The sequence below is a fragment of the Phyllobates terribilis genome, unplaced genomic scaffold, assembly GCF_046119375.1.
Source record: "Phyllobates terribilis strain yellow unplaced genomic scaffold, ASM4611937v1 Scaffold_10__3_contigs__length_209671492, whole genome shotgun sequence".
NCBI classification, from domain to species: Eukaryota; Metazoa; Chordata; class Amphibia; order Anura; family Dendrobatidae; genus Phyllobates; species Phyllobates terribilis.
The window spans coordinates 1,132,672-1,151,244 of record NW_027362770.1 but is presented as its reverse complement, the minus strand read 5'-3'; positions in this window follow the sequence as shown (position 1 = coordinate 1,151,244).

Below are 18,573 nucleotides of genomic sequence, written 5' to 3'. Positions count from 1 at the left end.
CAACTCTTCCACGGGGCATTGATATTGTCTTTTATTCCTCTGCAACCTCCACCGCTCTTCCAAGGGCATTGATATAGTCTTTTTATTCCATTGCGACCTCCACCACTCTTCCATGGGGCATTGATATTGTCATTTTAATCAACTGCGACCTCCACCTCTCTTCCAAGGTGCATTAAAACCGTCTTGTGAAGCTACTGTGAACTCCACGTCCCTTCCACGGGGCATTGATATTGTCTTTTTATTCCACTGCGACCTCCACCACTCTTCCAAGGGGCATTGATATTGTCTTTTTATTCCACTGCGACCTCCACCACTCTAACAAGGGGCATTGATAATGTCTTTTTATTCCACTGCGACCTCCCACACTCTTCCAAGGCTCATTGATATTGTCTTTTTAAACCACTGCGACCGCCACCACTCTTCCAAGTGGCATTGATATTGTCTTTTTAATCCACTGCGACCTCCACCACTCTTCCAAGGAACATTGATATTGTCTTTTTTTTCCACTGTAACTTCCACCACTCTTCTAAGGGACGTTGATATTTTCTTTTTATTCCACTGCGACCTCCACCACTCTTCCAAGGGGCATTGATAATGTCTTTTTAATCCACTGCGACCTCCACCACTCTTCCAAGGGGCATTAAAACCATATTGTTAAGCTACTATGACCTCCACGTCTCTTCCAAGGGGCATTAAAACCGTCAATTTAAACCACTCTGAACTCCACAGCTCTTGCAAGAGGCATTGATATTGTCTTTTTATTCCACTGTAACCTCCACCACTCTTCCAAGGGGCATTGATTTTGTCTTTTTAATACACTGTTACCTCCATCTCTCTTCCAAGAAGCATTAAAATCGTCTTGTTAGCTACTGTGACCTCCACGTCTATTCCACGGTGCCTTACAACCTTCTGGCTAAACCACTGTGAACTCCACAGCTCTTCCAAGGGGCATTGATATTGTCTTTTTATTCCACTGTAACCTCCACCACTCTACCAAGGGGCATTGACATTGTCTTTTTATTTTACTGTGACCTCCACCAATCTTCCAAGGGGCATTAATTTTGTCTTTTTATTCCACTGTGACCTCCACCACTCTTCCAAGGGTCATTGATATTGTCTTTTTATTCCACTGTAAACTCCACCACTTTTCCAAGGGGCATTGATATTGTCTTTTTATTCCACTTCGACCTCCACCTCTCTTCCAAGGGGCATTAAAACCATCTTGTTAAGCTACTGTGACCTCCACGTCTCTTCCACGAGGCATTGATATTTTCTTTTTATTCCACTGCGACCTCCACATCTCTTCCAAGTGGAATTGATATTGTCTTTTTATTCCACTGCGACCTCCACCACTCTTCCAAGGGGCATTAAAACAGTTTTGATAAGCTACTGTGACCTCCTCGTCTCTTCCAAGGGGCATTAAAATCATCTGGTTAAACCACTCTGAACTCCACAGCTCTTCAAAGAGGCATTGATATTGTCTTTTTATTCGACTGTAACCTCCACCACTCTTCCAAGGGGCATTAAACCATCTGGTTAAACGACTCTGTACTCCACAGCTCTTCCAATAGGGGTTGATATTGTCTTTTTATTCGACTGTAACCTCCACCACTCTTCCAAGGGGCATTGAAATTGTCTCAGTTTTCCAATGCGACCTCCACCACTCTTCCAAGGGGCTTTGATATTGTTTTTTTTATCCACTGTGACCTCCACCACTCTTCCGATGGGCATTAAAACCGTCTTGTTATGCTACTGTGACCTCCAAGTCCCTTCCACGGGGATTGATATTGTCTTTTTATTCCATTGCGACCTCCACCACTCTTCCAAGGTTCATTAAAACCGTCTTGTTAAGCTACTGTGACCTCCAAGTCTCTTTCAAGGGGCATTAAAAACCTCTGGTTAAACCGCTCTGAGCTCCACAGCTCTTCCAAGGGGCATTGATATTGTCTTTTTATTCCACTGTAACCTCCACCACTCTTCCAAGGGGCATTGATTTTGTCTTTTTATTCCATTGCGACCTCTACCACTTTTCCAATGGGCATTGATATTGTCTTTTTAATCCACTGCAACCTCCACCACTTTTCCAAGTGGCATTAAAACAGTCTTGTTAAGCTACTGTGACCTCCAAGTCAATTCCACGGGGCATTGATATTGTCTTTTTATTCCACTGTAACCTTCACCAATCTTCCAACGGGTCATTGATATTGTTTTTTTATTCCACTTTCAAGGGGCATTAAAACCGTCTTGTTAAGTTTCTGTGACCTCCACGTCTCTTCCAAGGAGCGTTAAAACCGTCTGGTTATACCTCTCTGAACTCCACAGCTCTTCCAAGGGGCACTATTATTGTCTTTTTATTCCAATGTAACCTCCACCAATCTTCCAAGGGGCATTGATATTGTCTTTTTATTCCACTGCGACCTCCACCAGTCCTCCAAGAGGCATTAAAACCGTCTTTTTAAGATACTGTGACCTCCACTTCTCTTCCACGGGGCATTGAAATTGTCTTTTGATTCCACTGTAACCTCCACCACTCGTCCAAGGGGCATCGATATTGTCCTTTTTTTCCATTGCGACCTCCACCACTCTTCCAAGGCGCATTGATAATGTCTTTTTATTCCACTGCGACCTCCACCACTCTTCCAAGGGGCAGTGATAGTGTCTTTTTATTCAACTGTAACCTCCATCACTCTTCCAAGGGGCAGTGATAGTGTCTTTTTATTCAACTGTTACCTCCACCACTCTTCCAAGGGGCATTGATATTGTCTATTTATTCCACTGCGACCTCCACCACTCTTCCAATGTGCATTCATATTGTCTTTTTAATCCACTGCGACCTCCAAAACTCTTCCAAGGTGCATTAAAACCGTCTTGTTAAGCTACTGTCACCTCCGCGTCCCTTCCAAGGGGCATTAAAACAGTCAATTTAAACCACTCTGAACTCCACAGCTCTTGCAACGGACATTGATATTGTCTTTTTATTCCAATGTAATCTCCAGCACTCTTCCAAGGGGCATTGATATTGTCTTTTTATTCCACTGCGACCTCCACCACTCTTCCAAGGGGCATTAAAACCGTATTGTTAAGCTACTGTGACCTCCACGTCTCTTCCATGGTGCATTAAAACTGTCAATTTAAACCACTCTGATCTCCACAGCTCTTGCAAGAGGCATTGATATTGTCTTTTTACTCCACTGTAACCTACAGCACTCTTTCAAGGGGCATTGATATTGTCTTTTTATTCCACAAATACTTCCAACACTCTCCCAAGGTGTATTAAAAACATCTTGTTTAGCTACTGTAACGTCCATGTCTATTCCACGGGGCTTTGATATTGTCTTTTGATTCCACTGTATCCTCCACCACTCTTCCAAGGGGTATTGATTTTGTCTTTTTATTCCACTGCGACTTCCACCTCTCTTCTAAGGTGCATTGATATTGTCTTTTTAATCCACTGCAACCTCCACCACTCTTCCGAGAGCCATTAAAACAGTTTTGTTAAGCTACTGTGACCTTCACATCTCTTCCAAGGGGCATTAAAACGGTCTGGTTAAACCACTCTGAACTCCACCACTCTTCCAAGGGGCATTGAGATTGTCTTTTTAATCCACTGCGACCTCCACCACTTTGCCAAGGGGCATTAAAAACGTCTTTTTAAGCTACTGTGACCTCCACGTCTCTTCCAAGGTGCATTAAAACCGTCTGGTTAAACCTCTCTGAACTCCACAGCTCTTCCAAGGGGCATTGATATTGTCTTTTTATTCCACTGTGACCTCCACCACTCTTCCAAGTGGCATTGACTTTGTCTTTTTATTCCATTGCGAACTCCACCACTCTTCCAATGGGCATTGTTATTGTCTTTTTAATCCCCTGCAACCTCCACCACTGATCCAAGGGGCATTAAAACCGCCTTGTTAAGCTACTGTGACCTCCACGTCAATTCCACGGGGCATTGATATTGTCTTTTTATTCCACTGTAACCTCCACCAATCTTCCAAGGGGTCATTGATATTATTTTTTTATTCCACTGCGACCTCCACCACTCTTCCAAGGGGCATTAAAACCGTCTTGTTAAGTTTCTGTGACCTCCACGTCTCTTCCAAGGAGCGTTAAAACCGTCTGGTTATACCTCTCTGAACTCCACAGCTCTTCCAAGGGGCACTATTATTGTCTTTTTATTCCAATGTAACCTCCACCACTCTTCCAAGGGGCACTATTATTGTCTTTTTATTCCACTGTAACCTACAGCACTCTTTCAAGGGGAATTGATATTTTCTTTTTATTCCACTACGACTTCCACCACTCTCCCAAGGTGCTTTAAAAACATCTTGCTTAGCTACTGTAACGTCCATGTCTATTCCACGGGGCATTGATATTGTCTTTTTATTCCACTGCATCCTCCACCACTCTTCCAAGGGGTATTGATATTGTCTTTTTATTCCCCTGTGACTTCCACCTCTCTTCTAAGGGGCATTGATATTGTCCTTTAAATCCACTGCGACCTCCACCACTCTTCCAAGAGGCATTAAAACAGTCTTGTTAAGCTACTGTGACCTCCACATCTCTTCCAAGGGGCATTAAAACCGTCTGGTTAAACCACTCTGAACTCCACCACTCTTCCAAGGGGCATTGAGATTGTCTTTTTAATCCACTGCGACCTCCACCACTTTGCCAAGGGGCATCAAAAACGTCTTTTTAAGCTACTGTGACCTCCACGTCACTTCCAATGGGCATTAAAACCGTCTGGTTAAACCACTCTGAACTCCACAGCTCTTCCAAGGGGCATTGGTATTGTCTTTTTATTCCACTCTAACCTCCATCACTCTTCCAAGGGGCATTGACATTGTCTATTTATTCCACTGCGACCTCCACCATTCTTCCAAGGGGCATTAAAACTGTCTTGTTAAGCTACAGTGACCTCCACATCTCTTCCACGGGGCATTGATATTGTCTTAAAATTCCACTGTAACCTCCACCACTCTACCAAGGGGCATTGATATTGTATTTTTATTCCATTGCGACCTCCACCACTCTTCCAAAGGGCATTGATATTGTCTTTTTAATCTACTGCTTCCTTCACCACTCTTCCAAAGGGCATTAAAACCATCTTGTTAAGCTACTGTGACCTCCACGTCTCTTCCACTGGGCATTGATATTGTCTTTTTAATCCACTGCAACCTCCACCACTCTTCCATGTGGCATTAAAACCGTCTTGTTAAGCTACTGTGACCTCCACCTCTCTTCCAAGGGGCATTAAAGCCGTCTTGTTAAGCTACTGTCACGTCCATGTCTATTCCACGGGGCATTGATATTGTCTTTTTATTCCACTGTAACCTCCACCACTTTTCCAAGTGGCATTGACATTGTCTTTTTATTCCACTGCGACTTCCACCTCTCTTCTAAGGGGCATTGATATTGTCTTTTTAATCCACTGCGACCTCCACCACTCTTCCATGGGGCATTAAAACAGTCTTGTTAAGCTACTGTGACCTCCATGTCTCTTCCAAGGGGCATTAAAACCGTCTAGTTAATACACACTGAACTCCACAGTTCTTCCAAGGGGCATTAATATTGTCTTTTTATTCAACTGTAACCTCCACCACTCTTCCAAGGGGTATTGATTTTGTCTTTTTATTCCACTGCGACCTCCACCACTCTTCCAATGGTCATTGTTATTGTCTTTTTAATCCCCTGCAACCTCCACCACTCTTCCAAGGGGCATTAAAACCGTCTTGTTAAGCTACTATGACCTCCTTGTCCCTTCCACGGGGCATTGATATTGTCTTTTTATTCCACTGCGACCTCCACCACTCTTCAAAGGGACATTGATATTGTCTTTTTAATCCACTGCGACCACCACCACTCTTCCAACCGGCATTAAAACCGTCTTGCTATGCTACTGTGACGTCGACTTCTCTTCCAATGGGCATTAAAACCATCTGGTTAAACCACTCTGAACTCCACAGCTCTTCCAAGGGGCATTTGTAGTCTTTTTATTCCACTCTAACCTCCACCACTCTTCCAAGGGGCATTGACATTGTCTTTTTATTTCACTGCGACCTTCACCACTCTTCCAAGGGGCATTAAAACCATATTGTTAAGCTACTGTGACCTCCATGTCTCTTCCACGAGGCATTGACATTGTCTTTTTATTCCACTGCGACCTCCACATCTCTTCCAAGTGGAATTGATATTGTCTTTAGTGTTGAGCCACCCCCGTAGTGTTCGAGTTCGGTTCGGTTCGTCGAACACCCGTGTGTTCGCCGAACTGTTCGTCGAACTGTTCGTTGAACACCTTCGAACACCGTTAAAACCAATGGCAGGCAAACAAAAACACATAGAAACACATGGAAAACACCTTCAAAGGTGTCCAAAAGCTGACAAACTGCTCAGAAGACACAACTAACACATGGAAAAGTGACAAGTACATATAGTCATGAGAAAAGAAAAGAGGTGGAGGAGTAAAAGGAGGGGGAGACACAGATATAGGCATGTCATGCCCTTCTAAAATCCAAAAAGTGAGAAGCCGACACGTTCAGTCCGCTCCTGCCCGTGCCACCTCCGTGTCGCCGGGTTTGTGCCAGAGCCGCGGTGAACCCTGATGGCCAGCCCCCCTCTCCCAATACTGGTGCCTGTCCGCTGGTGGGTCGAGCGAGCCCCCCTGTGGTGGAGGCAGCTCTAAGTTTTTTAATTTAAATTGTCTCTCTAATTTGAATGAATACACTTTAAATCCATTTACAAGGATCTATTGGAGGGCAAGTCTCATGCCAGCAGCCGCGTAATTCCAGCTCCAGTAGCGTCCACTAAAGCTGCTGCAGTTAAAAAGCTTTTATAAGGATCGAGCTCGGCTGTCCACCGCAAGGCATCCTACTGCCAGTCCCAGCCCCTATGCCTTGGGGTGCCTCCTGATGCTCTTCACTGAGTATCCCGTGGTCCCGAAGCATTTCCTTTGAAAAAATGAAGTGTCCAAACTACAGGTGGTGTAGCTTGCTTAACAGCCGGGATAATCCGCTGACTAGCAGACACTGCTACTAGGCACAAAGTATTTCCTGGGCTAGATGCAGTTAAAAATTTGTAAGTAGATACTCTCGTTGGATGCTGAGAAAGCATTCCATAGAGTCTCCTGGCACGCCATATATGATTCTCTTAAAAAGCTTGGGGTAGGGGTCTAGGGGACCCTTTTATAGCCAAAATCACGGCCCTGTATCACAATACGTCACCTAGGCTGAAGATAAATGGAACTGTAGCAACCTGAGGGCTCGGTTGCTACAGACGTATTGCACCTCACCCAGAGGTGTGATATCTCACTCTCAGGTAAGGATGGAGTGTGGATCAGGACCCGACACCTGCATGCATTACACCACATTGCCGTGGGGCAGGGCGACCAATATGCCCCTGAGATGGGCACGACAGTCCCTGTCCCTGGCTGCAGTGGGGGGAGGGAACACTGAGGAAGGGGAACCCTGTAGTGCAGGAGCAGGGAGGAAGCAGTTCCTGGGTGCATTGAGAAGGGAGTGTAAAAGGTGGGCACCATCTTAGTTCAGTGCAGAGAAGTCTGAGCAGAAGTGGCAGGGAGCAGGGGCTCTGCATGAGCTCTGCTCCGGAGGCGGGCCTAGTAACAGAGGCCCAGGCCTGTAAGAGGGAGAAGGAAGGAAGAGGAGCGGAGAAGGCTCCAGGAACGAGGAATGAAGGGATCCCAGGGGTGCGGACGGGCGAGTCGCCACCGCACGCCCGAATCCACCTGCGTGGAGGGGTCAGGCCAAAGGGGGAGACCGGTCCCCGAACTAGTGGAGGCAGGAAACGACCCTCAGCTAGAAACCGGAGGCTCTGACATTTTATATGGCGCAGCCCCTCGCTACACCCACTAGGAAGGCACCACATAGGGTCAGGGAAACTGGCGCCAAGTTTACCAAGAGGAGGCCCGAGGCAGCCGGACAGAAGTGTTGGTAAGAAAGGCCAGACAAAGGACACACAAAGGGGGTCCTGTGAAGCGCTCCAAAGTTATCTGGGAGTTGTCTGAGCCCCTCACCTGGTGAGCACAGTACGACGTGGGCAGCCGTTACCTGCAGACGTGGTCTGGATAATAAGAACTGTGAGTAAAGGCCCTGAACTGCATCACTGACTCCGTGTCGTTACTGCTGCTGCCCTGCACCATCATCCCCATCCTCCGCATACACTGCCCTGAGGCTATACTCCTCCCGTGGGGAGTTATGCTACGCTCTGCTGCACCCACAACACCAGCCTCAGCGGTCTGCCCTGTAGCGGCGGTTCACTCTGACCGCAATCCACGGGTGGCGTAGTCGGACATTTAAACATCAAAACCACATAAATAGTTCCGCCACTGGTTTGACCACCCTGAGCCACGGAACCGGGTCGCCGCCACGAAGACTACAACCACCAGCATCCACCAAAAAGGGTCCGGCTCCGGGTGTCCCAAGGCCCAGGGGGTGCGTCAGAACATTTTCATCACCTTTCACAATCACCAATGGGACAAGGCAGGGATGTCCTCTGTCCCCTCTCTTATACATCCTAGTGACGGAGCACCTGCTCTCATCAATTCGCCATAACCCCAATATTAGGTGGATTGAGTTGGGAGGCACCGAGTACAAGTGCTCTCTATTTGCTGATGATGTCCTAGTATATATCACTCAATCACATATATCCACCCATGCTGTTATGGCTGAAATAGATCACTTTGTTACATGGTCAAATTTTAAAATCAATGCAGCGAAGTCTGAGGCCCTCGATGTCTCCCTCCCCAAATCCATATAGGATTCCATCCAGTCCAACTTTCCCTTTGCCTGGCCCTCACATGGTATCAAATACTTAGGAATTCCTATTCATAGAGACCTCTCCCATCTATGTTATCTTAATTTTGGGCCCTTTATTGAACAACTCCATACAGACCACGGTTGGCAAGTTAGAACTGTAAGATTCACTACGTGAACCACTGGTGTTTTGTGGAAAAGCACATGTACACTGCGTTCCAAATTATTATGCAAAAAGTGTTTAGGAGTGATAAGGGAAGAATTTGTTTGTTTGTCAGTTAAACTCATTGATGGTGATGTGTGTCAGGGCTCTTTATATCACTGTAAGCAATTGCAGACACCTGTGCTAATTAGTTTGGCAGGTGTGTCCAATGAAAGGCAAGACTACTTAAGAAGGCTCTCTCACATTATTAAGCAGCCTACATTTTCTGCCAAAATGGGAAAGAAAAAGGATGTGTCGGCTGCTGAGAAGCAACAAATTGTGGAGTGTTTAGGTCAAGGCATGACTACAATCAACATTGGGCGATGATCAGGATGAAGTGTCTTGGCAATCAAGAAGTATGTAGCTGATTCACAGTACACACGTGTGCGTGCTGATAAGGGCAAATTGAGGACTCTTTCCTACAGGCAATTACGTCAGGTTGAAAGAGCAGCGGCAGAAAAGCCTTGTCATAGCAGCAGACAAGTTTTTGAAGCTGCTTGTGCCTCCAACGTCCCCCGAACAACAAGATACAGGGTCCTTCAGAGGTTTGCAGCTGTGCATACGCCATCCTGTCGACCTCCTCTATCCACTTCACACAAGCAGAAACGGCTCCAGTGGGCCAAACATTACATGAAGACTGATTTCAAAACTGTTTTGTTCACGGATGAGTGCCGTGCAGCGCTCGATGGTCCAGATGGATGGAGTGGAGGATGGCTGGTTGATGGACACCCCACGCAAACACGGCTACAGCGCCAACAAGGAGGAGGTGGAGTAATGTTTTGGGCTGGAATCATGGGGAGAGAGATTGTCGGCCCCTTTAGGATCCCTGAAGGCGCTAAAGATGAACTCCATAATGTATGTGGATTTTCTCAAACAGCACTTCCTGCCATGGTTCAAGAAGAAGAACCGTGTATTTCACAGCAAGATCATTTTTCTGCATGATAATGCACCATCTCATGCTGCACATAAAACATCTGCATCTCTGGCTGATATGGGCATAAAAGGGGACAAACTTATGGTGTGACCCCCATGCTCCCCTGACCTCTACCCCATTCAGAACCTTTGGAGCATCATTAAAAGGAGTGTCTATGATGGCGGGAGGCAGTTCACATCTAAGCAACAGCTCTGGGAGGGTATTCTGTCCTCATGCAAAACAATTGAAGCAGAAACCATCCAAAACCTGACAAATTCAATGGACGAGAGAGTTCAGAAGCTCCTTTCGAACAAGGGGTCCTATGTGAAAATGTAACATCACCTAGAATAAAGTTTTGAGTTGAAAACTGTTTGATTTCAGTTTCTAACAACCTGCTAATGCTTATAATTTCAAAAATGACCATTTTTTTGGTCTTTATTAAAATGAAAAGGTTGATCGAAAAGTTTGGGGGATCTAAGAGTGTGGCAACCCAGTAGTCATGATTACTTCGAATTCTGACAATATGAGGGTCATGCTGCAGGTAGTGCAGCAAGAAGGCACTTATGTGTCTTGCGCAACTCGGAGCCCCAAAATTATTTTCCGGGCTAGATGCAGCTAAAAATTATTATTAATTTTAAATCTGGTGAAGCTTTAGTATAGATGGCCTAATAGGATCAGTGCTGCACACTGCTACAAAGCCCAAATTATTTTCCAGTCAAGATACAGATAAACATGATTAGTAATTTTAAATCTGGTGGAGCTTATTATAGATGGCCTAATAGAATCAGTGCTGCACACTGCCACAAAGCCCAAATTATTTTCCAGCCAAGATACAGATAAACATGATTAGTAATTTGAAAGCTTTAAACGGTTGGTAGGGTGATTTTAACCAATCATCAAGCTTTTACTCTCCCCAGGATGACACAGGGATAGAAAAGTCGTTACGGATCCATGATTTGTTCATCTTTATGAACGTGAGTCTGTCTACATTATCAGTGGAGAGCCGCGTGCGCTTATCTGTCAGCACACCACCAGCAGCGCTGAACACACGTTCAGACAGAACGCTGGCTGCGGGGCATGACAAGATCTCCAAGGCGTAAGTGGCTAGCTCCGGCCATTTATCCAGATTGGAAGCCCAAAAAGAGCAAGGGTCCAGTGACACAGTCGTGGCTTCAATGTTTACTTGGAGATACTCCTGTACCATCGTCTCTAGGCGTTGACTATGTGTCAGACTTCTTGTCTCCTGTGGCCTTGCAAAGGATGGGCTAAAAAAGTGGTGAAATGATTCTGCAAAATTGATGTTACCAGCAGATACTGTGGTTCTGTTACGGTTTGAGTACTGAACACTTGACGGTCCCACGGTTGGCAAGTTGGAACTGTGAGATTCACTACGTGCACCACTGGTATTTTGTGGAAAAGCACATGTAAGATTCTGCAACAGTCTCTGCTGATACTCCTGCATGCGTGCATCCCTTTCTATGGCAGGAATAATTTCTGCAAATTTACTTTTGTACCGGGGATCTAACAGTGTGGCAACCCAGTAGTCAGGATTATTTCTAATTCTCACAATTCGAGGGTCATGTTGCAGGTAGTGCAGCAAGAAGGCACTCATGTGTGTTGCGCATCCAGGAGCACCAAGTCCCTGTTGTGTTGGTGGCGAGGTAACAATCATGCTTCCTTCCTCTGTCCTCTCCCCCCAACCTCGCACAACAGAAATGTGATCAAGGTCTCCCTCATCTGATGAGTCTTCCATCAGTTCGTCCTCCACTTCTTCCTGGGCTCCTGCACCTTCCTCACTAGTTTGGCTGCTACCATGCGCCCTGGTAAAACCATCTCCCCCACCCTCACATGCCTGCCGCCTTGGTGCTGCCGACCGTCTGGACCTTGCAGATGTTAGCCCTTCCGCATACAACTCCTCCTCCTCTACTTCCTCCACCTCCTCTTGTGCCACCACCTGACTCCGAATTCTGTTTAACATGTGCTCCAGCATGTAAATCACCGGAATAGTCGCCATTTCAAAACTGTGCAGAAGGGTGCATAGGTCCCTGATCTGAGACCACTCCGCCAGCGTGATTTGCCCTACCTCTGAATCTCGCTGGCCCAGGCTATACGTCAGAACGTATTGCACCAGGGCTTGTCGGTGCTGCCACAGTCGCTGCAACATGTGCAGAGTTGAATTCCACCGGGTAGGCACATCGCATTTTAGCCGGTGAAGTGGCAGGCCCAACGACTTCTGTAGAGATGTAAGTCGCTGAGCTGCGGGATGCGAACGGCGGAAGTGAGCACACAGCGACCGTGCCCTCTGCAGAAGGCCATCTAGTCTGGGATAGTGGGCTAAAAATTGCTGGACAACCAGGTTCAACACGTGAGCCATACAAGGCACGTGTGTGACATTGCCCCGGCGAAGGGCCGCACCCAGGTTTGCAGCATTGTCGCACACGGCCTTCCAGTGGAGACAACCATTCATGAAATTGGTTCTCCAGAGCTGACCACAACTCCTCAGCTGTGTGACTCACATTTCCCAGACATTTCAATGTAAAAACCGCCTGATGACGTTGAGCCCTACTGCCAGCATAGTAAGGAGGTGTGCAGGATCCCTTCTGCGCAGTTAGAAAGCTTGTGGCATGACCAGACAGGCTTTGGGTGCAGGTGGAGGACCGAGAGGAGGTTGAGGAGGCAGAAGCAGTGGAGGAACTTTGACATAAAGAGGATTGACGCACAACTCGTGGAGACGGCAAGACTTGGACAGCAGCCCCTTGTCCTGCTGTTACCATAGTTACCCAGTGCCCAGTCAGCAACATGTAACGCCCCTGTCCATGCCTACTCGTCCAAGTGTCTGTGGTGAAATGCACCCTGTCGCACACAGAGTTTCTCAAAGAAGCGGTGATGTTGTGTGCGACATGCTGGTGGAGCGCAGGCACACCTTTCTTTGAGAAGTAGTGCCGACTGGGCATCTGGTACTGGGGCACTGCGACGGACATAAGGTCTCGAAAATCCTCTGTGTCCACTGACGCGCCCCTGGGCCTACGTGGTGTAGCGTTGCGCACGTGGGGACTACCCGGAGCCGGGCCTGTTGGGGGTAGTAGTCTCGTGGCGGTGACCCGGTCCGTGCCCAGGGAGTCAAACTGTGTGGCTGAGTATTAGCAGTAGATGTAGGACGACTACGCCACCCGTTGAATGCAGCTATGGAGCTGCCGCTGCAGGGCAGACCGCTGAGGCCGGTGGAAGGATGGTGCAGCGTGGATGGTATAACCCCCAACGGGAGGGGTATGGCCTCAGGGCAGCCGACGTGGATGATGGGGGTAGCAGGAACCACTCAGAGACGATGCGGTGTAGTTCAGGGTCTTTACTGGTGACAAAGATAGACCCTCCCGGAGTACTGGCTAGCGGTTGGGGCCTGGTCAGTCCTTGAGCAGATGGGATCTCCCCTGGCCGGGCGGAGTTGTAGGCCTCCCCAACTAATTGTACTCTTCTGGCTACCTTGCTAGAGGCGGGTAAAAGTAGCCCACGTCCCTGAGTGTACCGTGTGTGCTCACCCGTATGGCCGGTGACTCGGGGCCTTCTAGTGGCTTCCGCTCCACAACGGCGGTGCTGGTCCCACGCGTGTGACCGTGCCTTCGGGTTTCTTGGCCAGAGGACCTGAAATCCCCTGCCGGTCGGTTTCTGCTGCTGGGAAGGATTAGTCCCCACAGCCTCGGACTCCGGGTCTGGTCGTAACTCTTCAATCAGGGCGAGCTCTACAGCTGCCAGCCCCTGATTCCTTTTAGCATGACTTCCTCAGAGCTCCTGATCTCTCTTTCCTATAGCTGCTTCTCCTCTTCTCTCTCTACTCTTTCTCTTCTCTCCTCTAACCCTGCCTCAGCCCCAGTTTTATATAGGGGAAGTTCTTCCCCTCCCAGGACTGGTCAGGAGGTGTGGCATGCATAGGATTCCTGACCAAGAGACCTCCCACCTGCTCTCAGACATAATATTGCTATTACTGTGGAAACCAGACCCCTGGGGTGCCACATTCCCCCCTAGTGAAAGTCAGTACTCCGGGACTAAACATACTTTTGTAAACATAACAAGGTATAAACAATAACATTCTGATAGAGACAACACATAAGGTGGTCACGGCGTGTCCGCAACCGGGTGTAACTTTTGAGGAAAACCAAGGGTGTCCATTTCACCAAAACAGGGAGACGTAACCAGATAGGGGTCTGTCCTGCCCCGAGTCCTTAACAGTCTTTTAGTCCGTCCTGGGTTACGCTCCAACTATATGCACAAAGGATTCCCGGTAAATCCACCAAAGACTCCTATAAATAACTAGAAACACATAATTATACACAAGCAACAATAAACAGGTAAACATTAATAAAACAGCTTGAACATTTAGATCCTCCACCGTATGGGCAACTGGCCTCTAGTGACCCTAGTGGACCTACGGAGCTGGCTGACTGGTCCTGAGCTACAGGGTATAAGAGCTGTCAAGGGTAAACTGGGCAGCCGTCTACGGACTCTTTGGCTCACTAGGGGTATGGCAGGCTCACTATAAGCAGAGGGTTGATTTTCCTGGTCTGCTTGTGTGGGGTCTTCTGCCTCCTGGACCGGCTGTTCTTCCAGCTCTACCTGTGTCTCCGTAGGCACTTGGGATGCTGGTTGGAGGAACGTGAGGATGGGTACCACAACAGCACCATTGACTTGAGTCCAAGACCGAGGGAAGTCTCCGAGCACAGTACTAACCATATCTTCCCTTTCCTCTACGGGTCGAGGGTCCTCTTGTTCCTCTTCAGGGTTCCGTAGCTGTTCGGGACACTTCTTCAGGTGATCCCGGGATACAATGGCTGTGGTTTCCCCTCCGTCTTTACTGATTGTACAGACCTTTGGGTTGTCGTGGCTTGAGGGCAGTACGGTGTACGGGTCCTTCTCCCACTGGTCGTCCAACTTGTGGAGCCGTCTTTTCCTCTTCAAGACCTGCTCTCCGGGCACCAGGGGAACAGCGGGAGCATACTGGTTGTAAGTTTTCTCTTGTCTTTCCCTAGCTTGACAGAGACTACGCTCCACGCTCTCCTGTACTTTCCGGTACTGCTGCTGCCTCTCTGTGTCCCAGTCTGCTTCTGGTGAAGTGTCCTCGGGTGTCAGGACTCCCATCTCCAGATCAACAGGAAGCTTATCAGGTCTTGCCCTCATTAGGTAAGCCGGGGTACAGTTGGTGGAACCTACAGGGATGTGGTTGTATAGGTCCACCAGGTAGGGCAGCTTCTCAGGCCACAGACTGCGTTCTTCCAGGGGTAATGTTTTCAGAAGATCTATCACCACCTGGTTCATTTTCTCACAAAGTCCATTAGTTTGCGGGTGATAGGGTGTTGTTCTTATCTTCCGGCAGCCATACAGGGTGCAGAACTCCTGGAAGACCTCCGCTTCAAAGGCAGGCCCCTGGTCCGTCAGCACCTGCTCCGGGTATCCGTGCGGACGGCAGAAGTGCTGCTGGAAGGCTCTAGCTGCTGTTTGAGCCGTTAAGTCCTTGACGGGGACGACAACCAAGAACCGGGAGTAGTGATCCACGATGGTTAACGCGTAGACGTAGCCACTTCTGCTTGGGGTCAGTTTTACATGATCCAAGGCTACCAGTTCCAACGGCTGTCTGGTGATGATGGACTGCAGGGGAGTCTTCTGGCTGGCACGGTCCCTCCTTCTTAGGTTGCATGGGCCACAGTCTCTGCACCACCTCTCGATGGTTCCTCTCATGCCTACCCAATGGAACCGCCCGCGCAGCAGGAACTCCAGCTTCTTCCATCCGAAGTGCCCAGCTCCGTCGTGGTATGCCTCCATCACCATAGCTGCGTCTATTCTTGGCACCACTACTTGCCAGATTAGTTCATGCGTCCGGGAGTTAACCATTCTGCGGCACAACTTCCCCTTGTAAAGGAACAGTCGACTCTTCTCAGCCCACAGTTGCTTGGCTTCCTCCGGAGCGTCTGGGTCAAGGCGTGCATCTGGCCGAGTCAGCATCTCCTTTACCAGTCGGACGGCAGGGTCACTGTCTTGCGTCTCCGCCCAGTTGTAATGAGGTAAGGGGTTGAACGTTGCGGATTGCTTACTCCTTACACGGTGGGAATACTGGATAGTCCCATGACGGTGGAACGCGGGGAGTTCAACTTCTTCCAGTCCCTCTGAATCTTCCCCTAAGTCCGGTAGGTTTGGCATCCTGGACAGGGCGTCCGCGTTGGTATTGGAGCGTCCTGCCCGGTATTTGATTGTAAACTCATAGTTGGACAAGCGGGCCATCCATCTCTGCTCTAGGGCACCGAGTCTTGCAGTGTCCAGGTGTGTCAACGGGTTGTTATCCGTGTACACGGTGAACCGGGAAGAAGCGAGGTAGTGCTTAAAGCGTTCGGTGACTGCCCACACCACTGCCAGGAACTCTAGCTTAAATGAGCTGTAATTCTCAGGGTTTCTTTCGATGGGTCGCAGTTTTCGGCTGGCGTAAGCAATTACCCGTTCTTTCCCCTGCTGGATCTGGGACAGTACGGCTCCTAGCCCGATGTTACTGGCGTCGGTGTAGAGGATAAAGGGCTGGCTATAATCAGGGTACGCCAGGATTTCATCCCCCGTGAGGGCCATCTTCAGCTGGCGGAAGGACTCTTCTTCCAGCTTCTCCCATCTGAAGGGTGGCTTCTGGTTCTTGGCCTTCCTGGACTGGCCTATCAGGAGGTCCTGCATAGGAGCTGCCTTTTTGGTGAAACCGGGAATGAACCTTCGGTAGTAGCCTACCAACCCGAGGAACTGGCTCACTTCGTTTATGCTGGAGGGGCTTGGCCATTCCTTATTTGCGGTGATCTTATCAGGGTCGGGAGCCACTCCGTCAGCACTCACCACGTGTCCCAGGTACTGCACCTTTGGCTTCAGGAGGTGACACTTGGAGGGTTTCACCTTTAGGCCGTAACTTGCCAGAGCTTCGAACACTTCCGCCAGGTGTTTCAGGTGGTCCTCGTAGGTCTTGGAATAGACGATGACATCGTCCAGGTATAACAGGACCGTCTCAAAGTTTCGGTGTCCCAGACAGCATTCCATCAATCGCTGGAAGGTTCCTGGTGCGTTGCAGAGTCCGAACGGCATGCAGGTAAACTCGCTAAGTCCCATCGGGGTGGTGAATGCGGTCTTCTCCCGGTCCGCCTCTGCTACAGGAACCTGCCAGTACCCGCTAGTGAGATCCAAGGTGGAGAAGAAGTTAGCAGATTTTAAAGCAGCCAAAGACTCCTCTATTCTTGGTAAGGGGTACGCATCTTTGTGTGTGATACGGTTAATTTTCCGGTAATCTACACACATTCTCATGGTGTTGTCTTTCTTTTTGACCAAGACTAGTGGAGCTGCCCAGGGGCTACAGCTATCCCTGATTACCCCAGCCTCCTTCATGTCTCTAAGCATCCCCTTGGCGTGTTGGTAGTGTGCAGGGGGTACGGGTCGATACCTCTCTTTTATGGGAGGATGGTCTCCCGTGGGGATGTGGTGTTCTACCCCCTTGACTCGCCCGAAGTCTAACGGGTGTTTACTAAACACTCTCTCGTACTCTTGAACCACCCGGTAGACTCCCTGTTTCTGGTGGGAGGGAGTGGAGTCAGTACCCAAATGTAGTTGCTGACACCAATCCTCCACTATTTTCTTAGAGCCGTTACCTTCCTCCGGGTGAGATGGAGGCAAGGGTTCCACAGACTGTATAGAATTTTGGTTGATAGTATATAATTTGGCTAGCGTAGCATACCGGGGCAGGTATACTTCCCTTTTCCCGATATTTATTATGCGAACGGGCACCCTCCCATGGCGTACATCAACTACCCCCCGGGCTGTCAAAATGGTGGGCCTAATGTCTGAGTAAACTGGTTCTACCATGGCCTGGTAATCTCTACCTCTCAGACCAATAGCTGCCCGGCACCAAATCATCATTTCACTTTTCGGGGGCATGGCAATAGGGAAAGGGTCACACATTCTTACGCTACCAATCTCACCACCGGAGAGTTCCAACTGTTGCCGTCGCATCAGTGCCCGGATCTCTTTCTGGAGCACTCGCTGCTGGCCGGAGCTGGCGTTCTTGGCAACCTGCTGTAAAATGAAAATCACCTCTGCAAGACAATTTTTAATGACATTAGTTCCTAGAGTTATCTTTGGGTGACTCTCGCGCTTGTCAATGTCTACAATGATCAGTCCCTGTGCTGCCAGTTCGACTCTACCGATATTAATGGTCATCTCTTTAAATCCAATCTGTGGCACGGGCTGACCATTACTGGCGATGATACTCAAGTCGTCGTCTGGATAGCGGGTTATATCCGAGTCATTCCAGTACTGCTTGAAGAGCACGTACGGGATGGTGGTGACCTGTGACCCGGTGTCCAGTAGGGCACTCATAGGGATGCCATCCAGTACCACAGGCAAGACTGGACGTCCTCCCACATATTTGTCGCGCCAGTTCGATGGGCCTGGTGATCTTTTTCCTGGGGGTTGGCCCTCTACCCCAGGTTGTGCCAGTTTAAAGGACAGTACCTTGCCATATGTCCGGGTTGATTGCAGCGGCGGCAGATGGGTTGTCCGTCCTCGTTGTATCGGTCGCTGGGTCTTCCTCTGGCCGGTGGGGTCCTCCTTGGTCGACGCCACGGGATTTCCTCCGGTCCGGATGCCAGCTGGATCTTCCCTGGAGTGGAAACCTGGAAAGACTGCAC